General features: G+C 39.7%; 1 long non-coding RNA gene across 10 annotated transcripts in view; it reads right to left on the minus strand.

Moving 5' to 3' along the window:
* The window catches only part of LOC121482777, a 53,291-nt gene extending 35,470 nt beyond the window's left edge, over positions 1–17,821 (minus strand). For 6 of the 10 annotated variants that reach the window (XR_005985625.1, XR_005985629.1, XR_005985626.1 and 3 more), the window contains exons 1-3: positions 17,603–17,821; positions 7,412–7,551; positions 6,600–6,778 (exon numbers count right to left, since the gene is read on the minus strand). This is a non-coding gene — a long non-coding RNA (uncharacterized LOC121482777). Of the gene's footprint in view, positions 1–6,599; positions 6,779–7,411; positions 7,552–10,503; positions 10,625–13,627; positions 13,816–16,652; positions 16,808–17,602 lie in introns of those variants that run through there. The other 4 variants (XR_005985627.1, XR_005985633.1, XR_005985630.1 and 1 more) reach the window with 4 other exon arrangements.
* Between the last annotated feature and the right edge of the window lie 529 nt (positions 17,822–18,350).

Below are 18,350 nucleotides of genomic sequence, written 5' to 3' on the forward strand. Positions count from 1 at the left end.
GCATATTAAAAGAGCAGTAATTGGGATCCCTGGGTGGCGCGGCGGTTTGGCGCCTGCCTTTGGCCCAGGGCGCGATCTTGGAAACCCGGGATCGAATCCCACGTCGGGCTCCCGGTGCATGGAGCCTGGTTCTCCCTCTGCCTGTGTCTCTGCCTCTCTCTCTGTGTGTGACTATCATAAATAATAAATTAAAAAAATTAAAAAAAAAATTAAAAAAAAAAATAAAAATAAAAGAGCAGTAATTGAACAAGAATCCAATAAAAATTAAAATTTTTCATTAATGTAGTAGTATATTATGTGTTATTTAAAAAATGTTATTAAAGTATATTTAATGGCACGGCACATGTTTGAGATCTGCTAAGTTGAAAAGATCAGGCAACAAGATTTCATTAATGATCCTAAATTCTACAAAAAATCTGAATGAAAAAGATTGCTGCTCCAACCAAAACAGAAACAAAATAGTAAAAAATACATAAAAATAAAAAATAACATTAAGAATAGCAAATTTAGGAAACTTACTTAAAAATCCTTGAAAAGGGGATCCCTGGGTGGCGCAGCGGTTTGGCGCCTGCCTTTGGCCCAGGGCGCAATCCTGGAGACCCGGGATCGAATCCCACGTCGGGCTCCCGTTGTATGGAGCCTGCTTCTCCCTCTGCCTATGTCTCTGCCTCTCTCTCTCTCTCTCTCTGTGTGACTATCATAAATAAATAAAAAAAAAATTAAAAAAAAAATCCTTGAAAAGTAAAAGCTTTTCTTCTAGAAATGCAAGGTAGGTTCATTATTAAGAAAGCTATTAAATATAATACAACAAAAAGTAAAAAAATTCACTTCCATGTCAAAATAATCACTTACGTGACTGAGATATCTGTTCCTTTGTCCAGATCACATTTTTGGATATCACTGGAAGGATTAATTCCTCCTATCCCGAATGAGAAATTTAGGTTTTGACACAGCAAATTACCCAAATCACAGCCTCCTACCTTGACTTAGGATAGTGATACGTCTAATGTAATTTCTGTGTTAGACTCACTTATGGGCCTAAGTAGTGTAGAATATATAGGTTGGTGAAAAAGGTAAACAAACACTATAGAGTTGATAATGTAAGGATAAGAAAAAAAATGGCATATATATTCCGAGTCATGCAAAGAAAAACCTACTGTATTAAAACCAGACAAAGATGCTACAAAAAAAGAAAACTTCAGGCGAATAGCAAATCACACTCAACAATAAAGGATCATTAACCATGATCAAGTGGGATTTATTCCAGGGTGCAAGGATGGTTCAATATTTGCAAAGTCAATGTGATACATCACCATTAACTAAACGAAGGCTAAAAATCATAAGACTGTCTCAATAAATGCAGAAAAAGCACTTGACAAAATTCAACATCCATTCATGATATGAACTCTCAATGAAGTGGGTTTAGAGAGAACATATCTCAACATAAATAAAGCCATATATGAAAAACCCTAACATCATACTCAATTGTGAAAACCTGAGAGCTTTTCCACTGAAAGCAGGAACAGGATAAGGACGTCCACTCTTACCACTTTTATTCGACATAGTAGTGAAAGCCCTAGCAACACAGAAATTGGTTCTGTTTCTAAACACTAATTATGAAGTAGCAGAAAGAGAAATTAAGAAAACAATCCCATTTACAACTATGCCAAAAATAATACATACAAATAAACGTAACCAAGGAGATGAAAGACCTGTACTTTGGAAACTATAAAATGTTGATAAAAAAAAAAAAAAAACAACTGAAGATGACACAAATGGAAGCACATCCCATTCTCATGTAGTGAGAGAATTAATAGTTCAAAGGTCCATGCTACCCAAAGCAATCTACAGATTCAATGTAATTCCTAACAAAATAGCAACAGTAATTTTTATAGAACTAGAACAAATAATACTAAAATTTACATGGGGGGGGGTGCCTGAGAGGCACAGTCAGTTAATTGTTTGACTCTTGGTTTCAGCTCAGGTCGTGATCTCAGGGTGTGTGTGTGCACACGCACACACACACACACAACACACACACAAATATTACTCAGCCATAGAAAAGAATGGGATCCTGGCATTTGCAACAACTCGGACCTAGAGGGTATGACACTAAGCAGAATAAGTCAGACAAAGACAAATACCATATGATTCCACTTACATGTGGAATCTAAAAACAAACAAATGAACAAAAAGCAGAAAAGGACCTATAAATACAGAGAACAAACTAGTGTTTGCCAGCAGGGAGGAGAGTAGAGGGACAGGCAGAATGGGTGCAGGGGAGTGGGAGATACAGGCTTCCAGTTATGGAAGGAGTAAGTCAGAGGGATAAAAGGTACAGTATAGGGAATACAGTCAATGGTACTGTAACGGCATTGTATAGTGACAGAAGGTAGCTACGCCTGTGGTGAACACAGTGTAACATATAGGCTTGCCAAATCACTATGTTGTATACCTGAGACTAATGTAACATTGTGTCAACTATACTTCATCAAAAAATATATAAAGGAAATTCCATGGCAAGGAAGAGGATCCTCTAAGGGATGGTAATAACATGCCCCATGAAAATGCTATTACTTTACCAAGAAATCAAGCCAATATTTAGATGACTTTTAAGTCATGTGCATCATGCATAGATCACAAGACACTTTCCAGTGCTGATGCAAGTGCAGTTGTGTTACTGTATCACAGGAGTTATGAATAAAAATCACCCTCAGTGTTTGCCTTAATGTATCACCTCAAATCTTCTTGTTCTTCTCATATGTATCATGTAGAGTGGGGATAGCATACCCATGGGCTGAATCCAGGCTGTTTTTGTAAATGACATTTTTCTTGGAATGCAGCCCTGCCCATTTGTTTCCATACTGTCTACATCTGCTTTCATGCTATGGAGTGGGGAGATGTATTAAAATTAGATAAAGTCATAATTAGGAAACATGAGTTATAACTTTTTGGATACCTGAGAATGGCTAAGTTTTAAAATGGTTATTCCTGAAAGGGAAAAACTGGGGGAACCATGTATGATAAATTATTAACTACAATGAGGCATATAAAAACAGTTCTTTCTGTATACACAGACCAATTGGGAATGTGCTGTTTTTGGTGAACTTAATCTGAGTGGGAAGAAATCCAGAGGCAAACTGACCATTATGAAATTCTGTACTTTCTAGGATTAGCTAGTTCTAAATTCAAGTCCCACAGAAGAGAAAATGGCTGGGGGTGAGTGGGGGGGAAGACAAAGATTTGTAGACACAGTACATTTAACCTATGCCAGGAGTTGGCAAACTTTCTGTGAAGGGCCAGATGATAATAATTCAGGCTGTGGCCCATACAGCCCATCACAACTACTCAACACTACTGTAACACAAAAGGCAACCACAGACAATAGAGAACAAGCATGATCCTATGTTCCAATGAAACTGTATTTACAAAAACAAGTTGCTGCCATGTGGGCTATAGAATGCTAGACCTTAGTCTATGCCAACTATCTGGACACTATCACTTTACTAGCAACAAAATTTACCTAAGTATTAATTGATAGGTATCCCTGTTATTTTCCACTTGATACATACAGAGTAATTTTATCAGCACTGTTTGCTGGCAGAATGCAATGTTTATGTTGAATTCCAACTGGGACATACTGATCTGCACAGCAAGCTGCTCTAGCTCTTGATGCACCTGCACCTGAGTTAACATTCTATAAGCAATGGATTTTCAGTTGTGACTCCAACTCTTGCTATTCCTTTTTGTTTGGTATAGAGGAAAACATAACCTCATAGAAATTGTCTGACATAAACATCATGCAAGAGGATGGGGGTAATAATAAAAGGTGAAAAGACAAAGATAAGCACACAGTGCATAGCTGTGGGAAAAAATAAATACTAGTTCATCCAAAGTGGTTATTCCTAGAAACTAAAGGGACCTACACATCCCTCGTGCCATCTCTCTTACACATCTGAATCCACCTTTGAAAACAAACTCTTCACATGTGCCCCTATGTACTGGAAGAAGACAGTGATAAGGGACCCATGAGGAGGCAGGCATTCTCAACAACGAAGAAATATGCTAGCCACATTCTAGTGCTTCAAGTATAGTAAGGTAGTTAAGATCTTTGGAGCGTGACACATACAGCTCCACCACTGGCTCCCTGAAGCATGTTGGTGACATCACCTTTCCAATTCTCAGTTTTATTATTTGTAAAGTAGGAACAGATCATACTTCCCAGAGTTACTGTTAAGTTAAAATGAGACAACAAATATGTGTAAAGTTCTCGCTTAGAACATTAAAAGGCATTTATAACTAACTGATAATCACTGTTGTTATTATGACCTCAGGCAGAAAATTTTCAGAAGTTGTGCATGAGTGCTACTACAGGGGTGATGGCTAATCTAAAGAGAGAGGCAAAAGAAAAAAAGAACCACAACAGACTTGCTGTCGCAAAAATATAGAGCAGAGGCACCTGGGTGGCTCAGTCGGTTAAACATCTGCCTCTAGCTTGGGTCATGATCCCATGGTCCTGGTGGCTCCCCTGCAACGGTGGGGCGCCTGCTTCTCCTCTCCCTTAGCAGCTTCCCCTCCTTGTGCACTCTGTCCAATAAATAAAAATCTTAAAAAAAATAAAGAGCAGATAATGGTGACAGGGAAACCCCAGGGAAAGAACTGGAGTTCAGATAGAAGCCAGATTTATACAACCGATTTTGGCCCATATAGAGAAAGACGGAAGACTTGTTTTTTGACAGCATGCTAACATTCATATCCTTATACAAAACCAACATCATTTTAATATAAGTTGTGATGGACATAGAACGTGGAAACTCCCTTTATATCAAAGACTATCGGGCAGCCCGGGTGGCTCAGTGGTTTAGCGCCTTCAGCCCGAGGCATGATCCTGGAGACACCAGATCAAGTGCCATGTCGGGCTCCCTGCATGGAGCCTGCTTCTCCCTCTGCCTGTGTCTCTGCCTCTCTGTCTGTCTGTGTCTCTCATTAATAAATAAAATCTTAAAAAAAAACAAAGACTATCTCAGGCTTCTCCTTAGGGAAAAGACCATTTTCCTATCATTCAGGTTCCCTGTGCAGGCTAATGATCTAACTCTGTCAGTAGAAATTATCCAAATACTACAGAGAGTTTATAAGGAACTTATGCTATGAAGGCACCATCTCAAGACCATGCTCATAGGAAAAGATGACCCTTATTACTTTTATGAAAAATGGCAGACACCAAGGAATGATCTGGCATTCCTTAAAAAAGCTTAAAGTAGTGGTGGCCTCTGCAGAGATATCACAGGAATGGTCATATTATATATGCTGCCTATTTTAACTCTGGATCATTTAAGTGCTCCCTGAAGCCTATCAGGGGACTGACCCCTTAGGAGCCAAAAATGAATACCAGTCCAAATGGTTTGAGTGCAATCCAGAAGACCCTGCTGCCTCTGAAATTAGTAATCCAAAGTGCTATATACTTCACTGATGCTGAAATAATGAGCCTCTGCTATGGCCAGAATTTTGACAAGATGTATAAAGTTCCACTCTCAATATAAACTCCCAACAAGTCTGGTTAAAAAGAATAGACTCTCCCCATAAGAAGAGTATAATTAGTATTATTAGTATTATACTTGGGAACCCTTTTAGTTCCAATCCTTTGTAGGGGTGATCACAGACTGTGTAACCCCCAATTGTTTTGAGGAGGATATACTACAGAATAAACTATAGGCTTTAAAGGTATTGGCTCCTGAAAATGACATTTCTACGAGTTTCCCTGACAGGAGTCAAGGCAGTCATCCTTTCTTCCCCTATCTACCTAATTCATTGTGTTACCTTATTCACCAAGAATATCCCCTCTTCTGCTACATGTGGACTCATGTAGAAGAGCTGGTAGACTTTCTAAAACACTTTCCAAAAGACATCTTTCAGAATTCAGTCTAGTGAGGGGTTACAAGAAGGAAAAAGATTGCTTTCATCATCTATGACCTTCACATTCTCAGCTCGGTCAGCCTCCACTGTACTAAAAGACAGTAGCAAGTATTAAAAGGAAGAATGGAGAGGGGAGGGAGGTGTTCTGTGTGGCTCAGTGAGTTAAGCGTCTGACTCGAGACACTTGATTTTGGTTCAGGTCATGATCTCAGGGTCATGAAATTGAGCGCCATGTGGAGCTCTGAGCTCAGTGGGGCATCTGCTTGAGATTCTCTCTCTCTCTCTCTCTCTCTCAGCCCTTCCCCTAACTCATGCTCACTCACTCGCTCTCTCTCTCAAATAAATAAATCTTTTAAAAAGAAGGGAGAATGAGAAGCAGAGAAAAAACACAGGTGTTCCTTAGTCCAAACCACCCGTTTTAAACATAATTTTTATACCGTAATGGAAAAACTTGTGATGTAACATTTATGATACTTTATGCTTTTAATAGTTCGTTATTCCTTTGTCTACTCTCATGAGAATAAAAGTTCCACGATGGCAGAACTTTGTTAATATTTAGAATGGTCTCTGGCCCCTAGTGAGCACTTAATAACTATCTGTTGAAAGAAGGGAAAAAGTGCCACATCACAACCATCTCTTCTCTACCACCAACTAGGGAACCCCCACCCAAACCACTGGCAACTTACCAAGGCTTCCACCTCACAAGGACATCTATGGCAATGGAGGAGATTCATTCTGGCTTGCTGATGAACCCACTGGGCAGGAAGCCGCAATGTAAGTGACAGGTAGGTGGTAGTGTTGACCAAGGACAAGGTTTCTGGCTGCCCAGGAATCTGCATTTTTTAGAGGCATCCTAGGTGATTTTCTGCATAAACAAATTTTACACCATGAACATTTCCTTCATTGGGCAGGAACAATCTCAGAGGCTATTATAAAAAAATGTTTCACTGTGGAATGAAAACATTTCTTAAAAAAAAAAGATTTTATTTATTTATTCATGAAAGACAGAGACATAGGCAGAGGGAGAAGCAGGCTCCCCACAGGGAGCCGGATGTGGGACTCAATCCCGGAACCCCAGGATCACGTCCCAAGCCAAAGACAGATGCCCAACAGCTGAGCCATCCAAGCATCCTGGAATGAAAACATTTCTGTCTCACATGGCTTCCCTGGACTCAAATGGAACCTAAAGGAAGCACTGTGTAGAAGACACAGTACCTGGCTTATATTTAAATCCACTTCCTAAAAAAATAAATAAATAAATAAATAAATCCACTTCCTACACTAGTTATAATCTTAGGCAAGATAAGCAATCAGCAAAAATGGGAGAATGAAAAAAATGAAAGGTTAGATACATTACTTTCTAGTGTAGTCTAAACATTTTAAGACCTTTTTTATTCATACCACAATGGGGAAAATATCAATTAATTGCCTAATACCTACTAAAATTACCTTCCCTGCACCTTTCCACTAACTGGGCTAGCCTGCCAAAGCCACTTACCAGACTTCACAACGATTTGATAACCATGTACAGGATGTTGGTTTAAGTCTCTCCCAATTTTCTAGTAACCTCACTGGGCTAGACGGGGCTCAATATACCTCTTCACCAATGGCATGGCTTCTGATCACATCTGGTGTCACCTATAGGATAAGAAAGAAGGAAGAAGAAACAAATGTAAGGCAGAATAGCCAAGGTTTGAGATATAGCTTCGATTTACTTTTACCACCTTAGTCAAGTAACCCAGCCCATACCATGGACCTCAGACTTTGTTTTTATCTGGCAGACTGCTGCAATACCCACAACTATTTTTTTTCCTACAACTATTTTTTAATAAGGATTCTCATATTCATTTTAAATGAGATAACTTGGGTACAGAGGCACCAAGTAACTGGCTGTCTCAAAGGGTTAGAACTCATCTATTCTAATGCTGATCTTCCTAGCTGCCTGCAAGTCTTTCCCCTCTTTAGACTTCAATATCCCTCCTCTGAGGGAGGATAAACTTGATTTCTTAGGGACCCTTCTGCATCTGGCAATTATGAATGACCCTCCGTTCTATAATCCTGGCTTAAAGAGTTCCCTTAAAGTGGATGAAACCTCCATCTATCTAGCCAGTGGATGGCATTTGGTTCACACTAATGAGGAAAGATAACAAAACCCTGGGCTATGGGCCAAGGCCTGCCATTCACAATCTCAAATCCCACCAGGACTCACTTTCCCTGTATGTTAAAAGGAACTGAACATATCTATTGCCTTATGAGCTGCCTGGGTTACAAAAATGATCAAAGGGCCCTAGGTAGACCAATGGCTACTCCCCTAAGATTCAACAACTAGGAGGAATGGGACTCTAAGACCTAAGACCCACACAGGATAAGTCAAAGATCCCCAAGGGTCCTTTCTTTCTAAGAAAGCAACCTACTGCCTCTAAGTTTCCCAGTCCCTAGCTGCTTAGCATGAAAAGCAACACAGAAATCTGGCAATCCAGCAATGGCTATGAAAATCAGTAGATGCGGAACAGCTGGGTGGCTCAGCAGTTAAAAGTGTCTGCCTTCAGCTCAGGGCATGATCCTGGACTCCCAAGATCGAGTCCTGAAGCAGGCTCCATGCAGGGAGCCTGCCTCTCCCTCTCTCTGTGTCTCTCATGAATAAATAAATAAAATCTTTTAAAAAATCATTAGATGCTGACAACACCAGCTAATGCAAACTTCGTTTCCTGTTACCCAGTGAGGCAGACAACCCTCGAGGCCCAGGAAAATTCAAGGAGCCGTTTCTCAGGGCTCATTTTTAACTGTTTCATTTCCCATCAGCAAACTGTCTTAGAATCTACTAATCACAAGGGCCAGGCAGAAAGCTCTCCTGCCATTAAGTGGGGGAAGATTTCATGCTGCCAAGCATTGGGGAAGGGGAGCAGAAGCCTTGAGGAGTTTGAGCCATCTCTTTGTTGGATAAAGTAAAGCAGCCATTACTAGAGCAGGATCTGCACACCTACAAAGTGGCAGCTGCCACTAGCAATTATTTAGCTTATTAAAGCCCATGGGGACAAGAATGGGAAAGAAATTTGTGGAGGGCATACTTGGGAAAGAAATGGTAACTGTAAATGTAAATGTGGACTCACTACCGTGAAATGCCTGCACAAAGAAGCCAAGAATAGTTAGTTAGTGCCTTTTTCTGAAGACAGAGATCTGATTTCCACCACTCCTTTCTCCCACTCCACCTGGCTCTTTTCTTTTTTTTTTTTTTTAAATTTTATTTATTTATGATAGTCACACACACAGAGAGAAGGAGAGAGAGAGGCAGAGACACAGGCGGAGGGAGAAGCAGGCTCCATGCACCGGGAGCCTGACGTGGGATTCGATCCCGGGTCTCCAGGATCGCGCCCTGGGCCAAAGGCAGGCGCCAAACCGCTGCGCCACTCAGGGATCCCCACCTGGCTCTTTTCTAAACTAAACTAACTTCTCTGGTTTCCAGCCCCCTTGCTGCCCAATTTATTTCACTTCTGTTTAAGTCAACAAATTTCAAAATAGAAATACTTTCAATGTTTATCTAACTTTGAAAGTCCTAAATGCACACTGTGAAAAAAAATCCAGAATCCCAGAATGTTTAACACTCAGAGTATGTTCTTCCAATTACTTTCATGAACACAAACACTGATTTTTATTTTACAAAAATTGGCTGAAAACCATACTACTGCTCTCTAGCTCTTTTTCAATTAATATATTTGAAAATATTCCAAGTAAAATATTCATCTACAAGACTACTTTTTATTTTTAACGCCATATTGTAATATCACATGAATACATCAAAATTTATCTACCCAAATTATTATTCATGAATAACTGTTTTCTTTCCATTTTTATTGCTATGAATGTTGTAAACATTCCCAAACCTACATCTTTTAGAATATCCTTAGAATAGTTCCTTAGGATTTTAGCATATTTCAGGGTATACCCCTAGAAATGAAATTGCATGGTCAAAAGACATACAATATTTATTCTGCTACAACACATATTGCCAAACTGCCCCTACGAAGGATTACACTCAAACTGGATAACCTCACCAACACTAGTATAGCATTTTTTAATAATTGCCCATGTGATAGATATCAAATGCCATAATGCATTTTTTATGAGTACAAACATTTATTACTTAAGAGAATTACAAAGACGAGTAAGATACAGTCTCTGCCCTTGAGCTTAAATGAAGGGAGACAGACACAAACAGGTAACATTTACCATTGTCATGTTCATGATGGAGATAAATTAAAATTTCAGTTCATGGTGCTTCCTAAATTGACTCTGCATCTATTGCTAATAGAAAAGATCTAAAAAATATATTATTTGAAAGTACTCCAAGTTAAAAATCTATCTGCTAAAATTCCAAGGAGTTGTACTAATGCTAAATCACCTCAGTGGTATTTTGATGTGACTTTGTTGTTTTCCTTCATCAAGTCTAAAAGTTAAGCACCAAGTAGAAGCTGCTCAGAAAATGACCTGTCATCCCTCCGCCCAGGCAGTGAAGTGAATGAAATAGGGCAATGTATTATGCGAAAGTTTCACTTGACTCTGGGCCTGGACTTCCATCTTTCCTTTTCCTACCGTTTCCAGTAAACGGTGAGCTGTAATCACTTTCTTTCAGACACCAAAAGGCTTCTCTTCCTGCAATCTCACTGCCAGGCAGATCTGCTTATGCACTGTTAGGCTGCAGTATCCATTCCAACTTGAAAAATACAGATAAGAATAAAAAGAAACTGTTTTTCAGTATCACGAGTCAGATACAGATGAGCTCAAATTGGACACTACCACAAGCATTTTAAAAGCCTATCCAACAAAGATGGATGGGTATGCAATAAAGCAAATATAGCAAATTGTTCATTGTAACATCCAGTTGGTAGGTAGATAGGTTTCAATGTACAATTTTTCAACTTCTTTATATGTATATTTGATTTTTTTTCATAAGACAATACAGGGGAAAATCCAACAAGCAGCTTGAAAAACAAGGCTGTAAGGGCCTTTTGCCCTATTTTACTCCTAGAATGAGACTATATTCTTTCCTTTTTGTTTTGTTTTAGATCTAGCTTTCTTGACTTGGGACTTGGGAGCTCTCAACTTTTTAATGACATGAAATGAATCACAATATACCCACAGGCAGGTTCCCAAGACAATGTGTGGGAGGTTAGGGAGGGTAATGGGGAAGGCCCTAAGCTCTTGGAAGTCCAGGCTTCCTAACTGTATTAAGAAGTCTAAGTAACTGAATATTTCAGAAACTCAATTTCTTTGTGTATTAGCATTCAGACCCTGTAAACATTTGCCTTGGCCTACCATTCTGCCTTATCTCACATCAGTTTGTTACTTTCCATATTCTCATGGCAAAGAGCTGTGTAGGAAGGGGGGGTGTCAAGAGATAAGGCACCAAGGTATGATATGGGGAACGAAGTGAATTCTTCAGGTTAGGATATAACAAAAGGAATTTCTAGAAATGAAGCTCCAAACTTGATGTTGAAGTACATGGTATAACTGACTAACTGTAGGACCCTGGTGAAGGCCTTATAATCAATCTAGTTTGAAGTGTGTTCTAGCAGGCCCACCTGCAAAATAGGAAAAAGACCTGTTATAAGCAATAACAAATGAGGTAAATAAATAAATGAGTTTCTGAGATGCTAAAAATATCTTTGGTGAATGCAGAGGAACATGAAACCATCAGGGAGGCATTCTTTTTCTGTAAAGGACAGGTTTTATGTGCCACCAGGTCTGATGTAGTTACTCAACTTTGCTGTCGCAGGCCAAAAAAGGCCACAAAGACGGATGCCTGGGGCTCAGCGGTTGGGGGTCTGCCTTCGGCCCAGGGCATGATCCTGGGGTCCTGGGATTGAGTCCTGCATTGGGCTCCCTGCATCTCTCTCTGCCTCTCTCTCTCTCTGTCTCTTATGAATAAATAAAATTTTTAAAAAGCCACAGAAAAATTTCAACAAATAACATGTGTTCCAGTATAACTGTATTTGCAAAACCAAGCAGTCCATGGGTTGTATTTACCTACCCCTGATCTAGAATGTGCAGCTCTACCTAGGAACACCATTTGAAGGATGACATGAGGAGGAGTGAAAAGGAGATGAATCTACAGATAGGAACCATTTAGCAAACACTGGGCAGTGAGGATGAGGCTCCTGATCTGTTACCCAGGCCCCACCAAGGAAGAGATGGTCAGCAGCAGCAACAATAGCAACAATAGCAATAGTAAATACCAAGGACTGAAATTCAAACACAAAAATAGCATCATCTCAGAAAAACTCCTAAGACAGATACAGAACTAGAAAGAAATAGCAAGCTTCTGACCACATGCATTTTGATTAAACAGTTGACAGTCCAGAGCCTGTGGAGATCACCTTAGCAGGCACACGATAAATGTTTATTGATGAGTCATTCATTTATTCATCCAATAAACATTTACTGAGGCCTACTAATGTGCCAGGCTGGGCTCTGGAGAAGAAGACATTGTCCCTGCCCTCAAGGAGCTTACAGTCTAGTTGAGAACACAGGAAGGGAGACAGGCATATACACAGACAATTACAATACAACCTGGTAAGTGCTACAACACTTATCAGGTTGTATTATAATGGCCGATGTAAAATTTCTTCCCAGAGGGCGCTGCTCCAGGCTGCTGCTGGCTGTAACATCAAGAGAAGGGAGGAACAAATTATAAATATCAAAAGTTAAAGGCTTTTAGGCTATTTCAAATATTCAGGCTCTCCCTAACTCCTGATCAGAGATGGGTTTGGGAACTGGACACTGGCTTGTTGTAAAATGGGACTCCTACGCTTAAAATAAGTAAAGACATCCATTAAAGAATCTTCTCAACCACCTCCTCTACAGTATAAACTCTGCTGTTTTGTTTTGCTTATTATACATTCCTTGACCACCCCCATACATGTAAGCCTCATTTAACATCTGCAACTAACAAAATGCTGAAAAATGGAGCTTATGTATAACTGGAATAACCCAGTGTAACTGGATGGCAAGGAGCAATAAGTAACAAATCACTTGGCACTTCTAAATCCTATAATTCCCACCCCTCACTTTTGAAAAAGTGAAAATTAGAATGTTATTAAATATATAAGATAGTACATAGCTCATGTTTTGGGAATGATAATTTAGAAAGGTTTACTTAATAAATATAATTAAACAGATTCTCTGAACCACAAATAACAGACCCAGTTTCAGGAAACCTTCTAAGACACCCCACCCCAAAACCTTTAAGAATATCTATTCTAAATTACATATATAATAAGAAAATAAATGAGAAATAAAACAAGGAGGCAATACACTCTTCCCAACTGCTTTTCAACATTGAGTGATAATAGTAAGAGACTCCTTGAGGAGAGATTACTGGTGTTAACTAGTCATTTGGTTCAGATGGTTTTATACAAAGGATGGAATTTTTGTGTCCCATACTATTCTTAATAAGGCCTAGGGTTTTAATGGCTCTTTTGTCCCTTTGCCAGCAAATTGAGCTGATGACATCAACAGATTGTTGCCATTTACACTGAGATCCCTGTCTCTGAGGCCACTATTTTATATGCTTAATATACTATTTCCCCCCCCAAAGTCATTATATTGCTCTTGCCTACACTGTTCCATTCTGCCACTGTCAGCCCACACTCACAATGCCTTCTCATGTGTTGGTTTGTTCCTACTAGCATTTTACACCCCCAGAGCTTAATGTTACCTATAAATGTGGATGTTACACTATGTCCACATCCTCCTTCAGATCACTCAGAAGTATTCAAAGGAAGATCAGTCCCAGATCAGATGGGGGAGAAGGTTCTGTTTTGTGTCTTGTCTAAGTTGGTTTCTTTTTAAAGACAAGACGTTGCCATGTCTTCTTCCCACACCCATAGCCAAAGACATAGCTATCTGTTTAAAGGAAGACAAATGTTATCACAAAGTGGATAGCAAGAATCTGACATGTATACCACAGAGCAGTTGTCTTTGGAATCACATCATTTCTTAAGACTCAATGGCAATACATGCCAGAAGTATATGTGCAACAAACCGCTTTTGTCATTTGCAATAAATGACAAGGGATAATAAATCCTTATACAGAACACACAATATACAGCTCTTACAAATACATACATTCAGACCCAAATTGAATAGTTCACAAAGGGAAGAACTAATAATTAACATTTGAGAATCCAGTCTCACCAGGAATCAGAGAAGTGGACAATAAAACAAAGATACCATTCTCTTACATACAGGGTAGCAAAAAAATTCTTCTAAATAACCAGGTACAAAAAATGACATAGTATTCTGGAATGTTACTATAGCAAGTCTTAATAATGTTCAAACTTTTTGATGAACAATTCTAATTCTGGAACTCCATCCTATAAAGAAATAACTCAAAATAGGTAAATAATAAAAACTAAATGAAAATGAAAAGACATTCATCACATCATTTAAAATACTGAAAATTTAAAAATATTTCCATACAACAAGATATCATGAAACCATTAGATGACAATTGCAAAGAATGTTTAACGTGGAAAAATGTATGTTATAATGTTAAACAAAACACAACATAAAATAGTACAAATTTATGATCAACTGTAGAAAAATGCAGGGAATGAAAAGATGTGAACACATTTATAAACACAGGGTTATCTCTAGGAGGTCAAAGTACAGATCCTTTTCCCCCAAACTTGATGGTTATCCTCAGACAAAGCTGCAATGACTATCTATCAATTTCTAGATTGAGGGAACTATTCAAACTTAAACAATGGAAGAAAAATCACAAAATAGGAAAAATCACAAAATAGGAAAAAGATTTGACCACTTGCTTGAATCTCTCCTAATCCAAAATTTAAATACAACAATTAAAAGGCAAACAATAGTATGTATGTAACATTGCAGAAATCTGAGTAATACCCTTTATTTGAAGAACACTTTCAAACAGATAATAATAACACTAAACTAAAACTTCAACAGATAAATCAGTACAAGATCTGAACTAACATCACATGAAACAAAATTAAACTGCTAAGAAATACGTGGAGGAAAAAGGAATCCAAACTCACTAGTAACCAAAGAAATGCAAAATTAAAATAATACTAGTTTTTGTCCATAACATATATATATTTTTTAAAATAAACACCACTCAATGCTTGTTTAAGTAAAAATTGGTACGACCTTTACAGAATGAAATCTATCAATACATACTGTTAAAGGTGTAGACATAGTAATTCCACTTCAGTGAATCTATTCCAACCAATAATAAAAGAAATGCATGTATTTTCAGTATTTTATTGTAAGAAAAAAAGCAATAACCTTTCCTTTATTATTGGACATTTGTATTACCACACCAAAATATTAATAATGTGTAAGAAAAAAATCTCTACTGCAGCAAAAGACTGCTGTGTCAAAGCATTTGACCAGATCTCAAATCAGGCAAAACAAGAAGGGTGTGTCCAGTCTGCGGCAGTCGGCCATTTTAAACCCTCTGCAGAACAAAAAGCATAGAAGACAAGGGTAGATAAAGATAGCCACCCCAGTAGGCTCCCAACCAACAATTCGTTACTTTTTGTCTTCTACATATGTAACCCTGTATGAGGCACTGAGTAAAAAGTAGCCAAGTGCAAACAAGTCTCCTAGCTTAAAAAGCATAGGTAAATTGCAAACAAAATTTGAAATCATTAAAGGGTCCTTTAAATGTGAACCCTCATCTCAGGCGATTAAAGCATAATTAAGAGCACAGCATTATGGAGTCATACAACCTGGATAAAAATCCAGTTTCAGCCATCCAAATGGATGTAAAGCCTTGGACAAGTTACTTGATCTTGTGTCCCCCATATTTCTCATTTGTAAAATATAAATAATAGCACTGCTACTTCATAAGATTGTCAAGGGTACTAAATGAGGTAAGGCATGTGTAAAAAGCACGTAGATCAGTACCTGGCACATAGTTTTAAGTGCTATAGACGTTTAAATATAATTATTACTATAAGCAGAGAAATAGACCCAGGGAAGGAAAAGAACCAATATGAGATCACAGCCAGGATTACTGGGAAAGAACTGTCTCTTCAATTTTGAATCTTTGTGCTACATATTTAAGTGCTAAACTATTATTTTTAGCGATTTACAGTAGATCCTCACTGACAGCCCTCTGAGATCCACAACGGTACAGCAACCTAAAAAAAAAAAAAATCTTCCCCCTAGGCTAAAGTTTTAGAGAAAAAAATAATTTAGAGGAAAGGATATGAACCCTGGTCACCTTCATACCATCATTACCATTTACCCAAATCCTAGGTTTAAACACAGCCAAATCCTCACCCCTATATTCTGCAGGGGGTGGAAATCAAGGGCTTCTGACCAACATAACAGAATTCTCACGGTACTGCAATCACTGTGTTCTGCTACTCTGATGGGATGAGAGAACGTGTCCAGAGCTAAGTACAGCGGCCCAAAGTCTGACAGAGCCCTCCAAATGTGTATTGCTGGAATGTGGCCTGTCTCCAATGCTTCCGTTTTCCACACACAGCCAGCTGCCGAAACCTTTGAGAGTCATCATCGCCTCTGCATTTTCAAACCCAGAGTTATCAATGGGCCAGCGAAAGGCTTAGATTCTGGGTTAATTTCTAGTGGATCTGGCCACAGCCTAGGACAACTCCCACTCGGTAGATCACCCAACCAGAAAGGTAGATTCTATTTCTCTGCAGGGCTCCCTAGCCCAAGATGGCCAAGCAAAGACAACTTACCTCCCCCCTCGCCATTTTGCAATCTTAATTACACGAGGATGCGTGCCTCCCCTCCGCGTCATTCCGTCTGAAACACGCCTGCGCTACTCTCTCCTTCCAAAGCCAACCGTCACAATGTCTTCTCAAACACGCATGCGCTACTTCACTTTCCCAACTGCGGCTGCCAACTGCGTACTAGAAACTTTGCTTTCTTAGATATGCATTTGACGTCCCCCCGCCCCCAACGCCCCAAGCTTGGGCGTGCTTACCTCCCACTCTCCCCAACTGGGGCCCCTTCCCTCTCACATCAGGCCTTCTCAAATATACGAGCTTGATCCCGCGCCTCTCCCAACCTCTCAAATACACATGCGCAGCAACACGAGCCTTTCCTATTCCCTGCCCTCCCTCCTACGTTTCTTAGATATACACGCCTGATGCTATCTGGACGTATTTCTCGCCATAGTTGTGCCTCACTACTCAAGGAGAGACACTACCAGCATTTCCTCATTGGGGTAGGTGTGATAAACTAGGGAAGTGGAATACTGGAAAGACGGCATTGCTGGTAACCACAGAGAGCAAATCTAGATGGAATCCGCCCCGGCCCCCAGGGAGGAGCTGGAGTATCCTCAGACTCCCTAATTAGATCCAACACCCAGAACAAAGGCAGAGAAAGCTCTCATAATTGGATGGGCCTAGTCCTAAAGCCAATCCTTTAAATACACTTTCTGCTACATACGAGGAACCCCAAATTTTAAAACAGAACATTATGAAAAATACCGACGCTCATGTACCTCAACCCTAATTAGAGAGGAGTCTATATAGCCTTTCACAGTGGAAACGCTCAACATCCTTTTGTAGGTCTGAAACCCATGCTCTCCCCCACTTTTTCCTCCTGTGAACCGGAAGAACACACAGATCAAGGATCTCCCTGCTAAGAGTTCCCTCCGCCGCCCTCCATGTTCTTTTCCTACCTCCTGGCAGAATCGAGTGTCGTAGCATGAATTCTTAGCGCTTGCTGCCGCAAGACAGGGTACAGGGAGCGGCGGCACAGAGTTCGCAGATCTAGGGCGGCTGCACAGACCAAGGTAGAACTGGACAGTCAACTAAGCGACACCCGCGCCTCCGGCCGCAGCGCTGATGCCAGTTAAAGGACTGCCTCTCCAGGGTCGCCGCAGTTTGCGTCTGGCGCATGCGCTGAGTACACCCTCTTCTCTCCACCTCCACCCACTACCGCTTTTCCGAGGTTAACCTTTTAGCCCGCTTCACCTTTTCCCCAGGGCCCAGGACCCTAGCCTATCCTGCTTCTTCTTTTCCTTTCCTTGGTCTCACCGGCCTCCATCACCATCCCTTCTTTAGCCCATTTTTCCTTTGTCAATCCCTCTCCTATTCTTAGCTCAGCGTTTCATTGCTAAGTCCCCTGTTGGCTGTTTTTATTTGCTCTTTGTATTCTTTTCGTTGTAAGTTTTATTGAGATATAATTTTGTGTCATACAATGCCCCACCTTAAGGTGTACAATGCAATGGATTTTAGTATATTGACATAGTTGTACAGCCATCCCCACCACTTTAGAATTTCCTTTAGAAAAAGAAACCTCACACTATTAACATACCTTTGTGTTCTTTACATTTTTATTTAAACATGTAATGTTTTAACATCGACATTTTTGTTTTTATAGCTGTAACAATGTGTCATTCTAACTATTTTTCCATGTTTCTAATT

Source organism: Vulpes lagopus, chromosome X (genome assembly GCF_018345385.1).
Source record: "Vulpes lagopus strain Blue_001 chromosome X, ASM1834538v1, whole genome shotgun sequence".
In the NCBI taxonomy this organism is placed as follows: Eukaryota; Metazoa; Chordata; class Mammalia; order Carnivora; family Canidae; genus Vulpes; species Vulpes lagopus.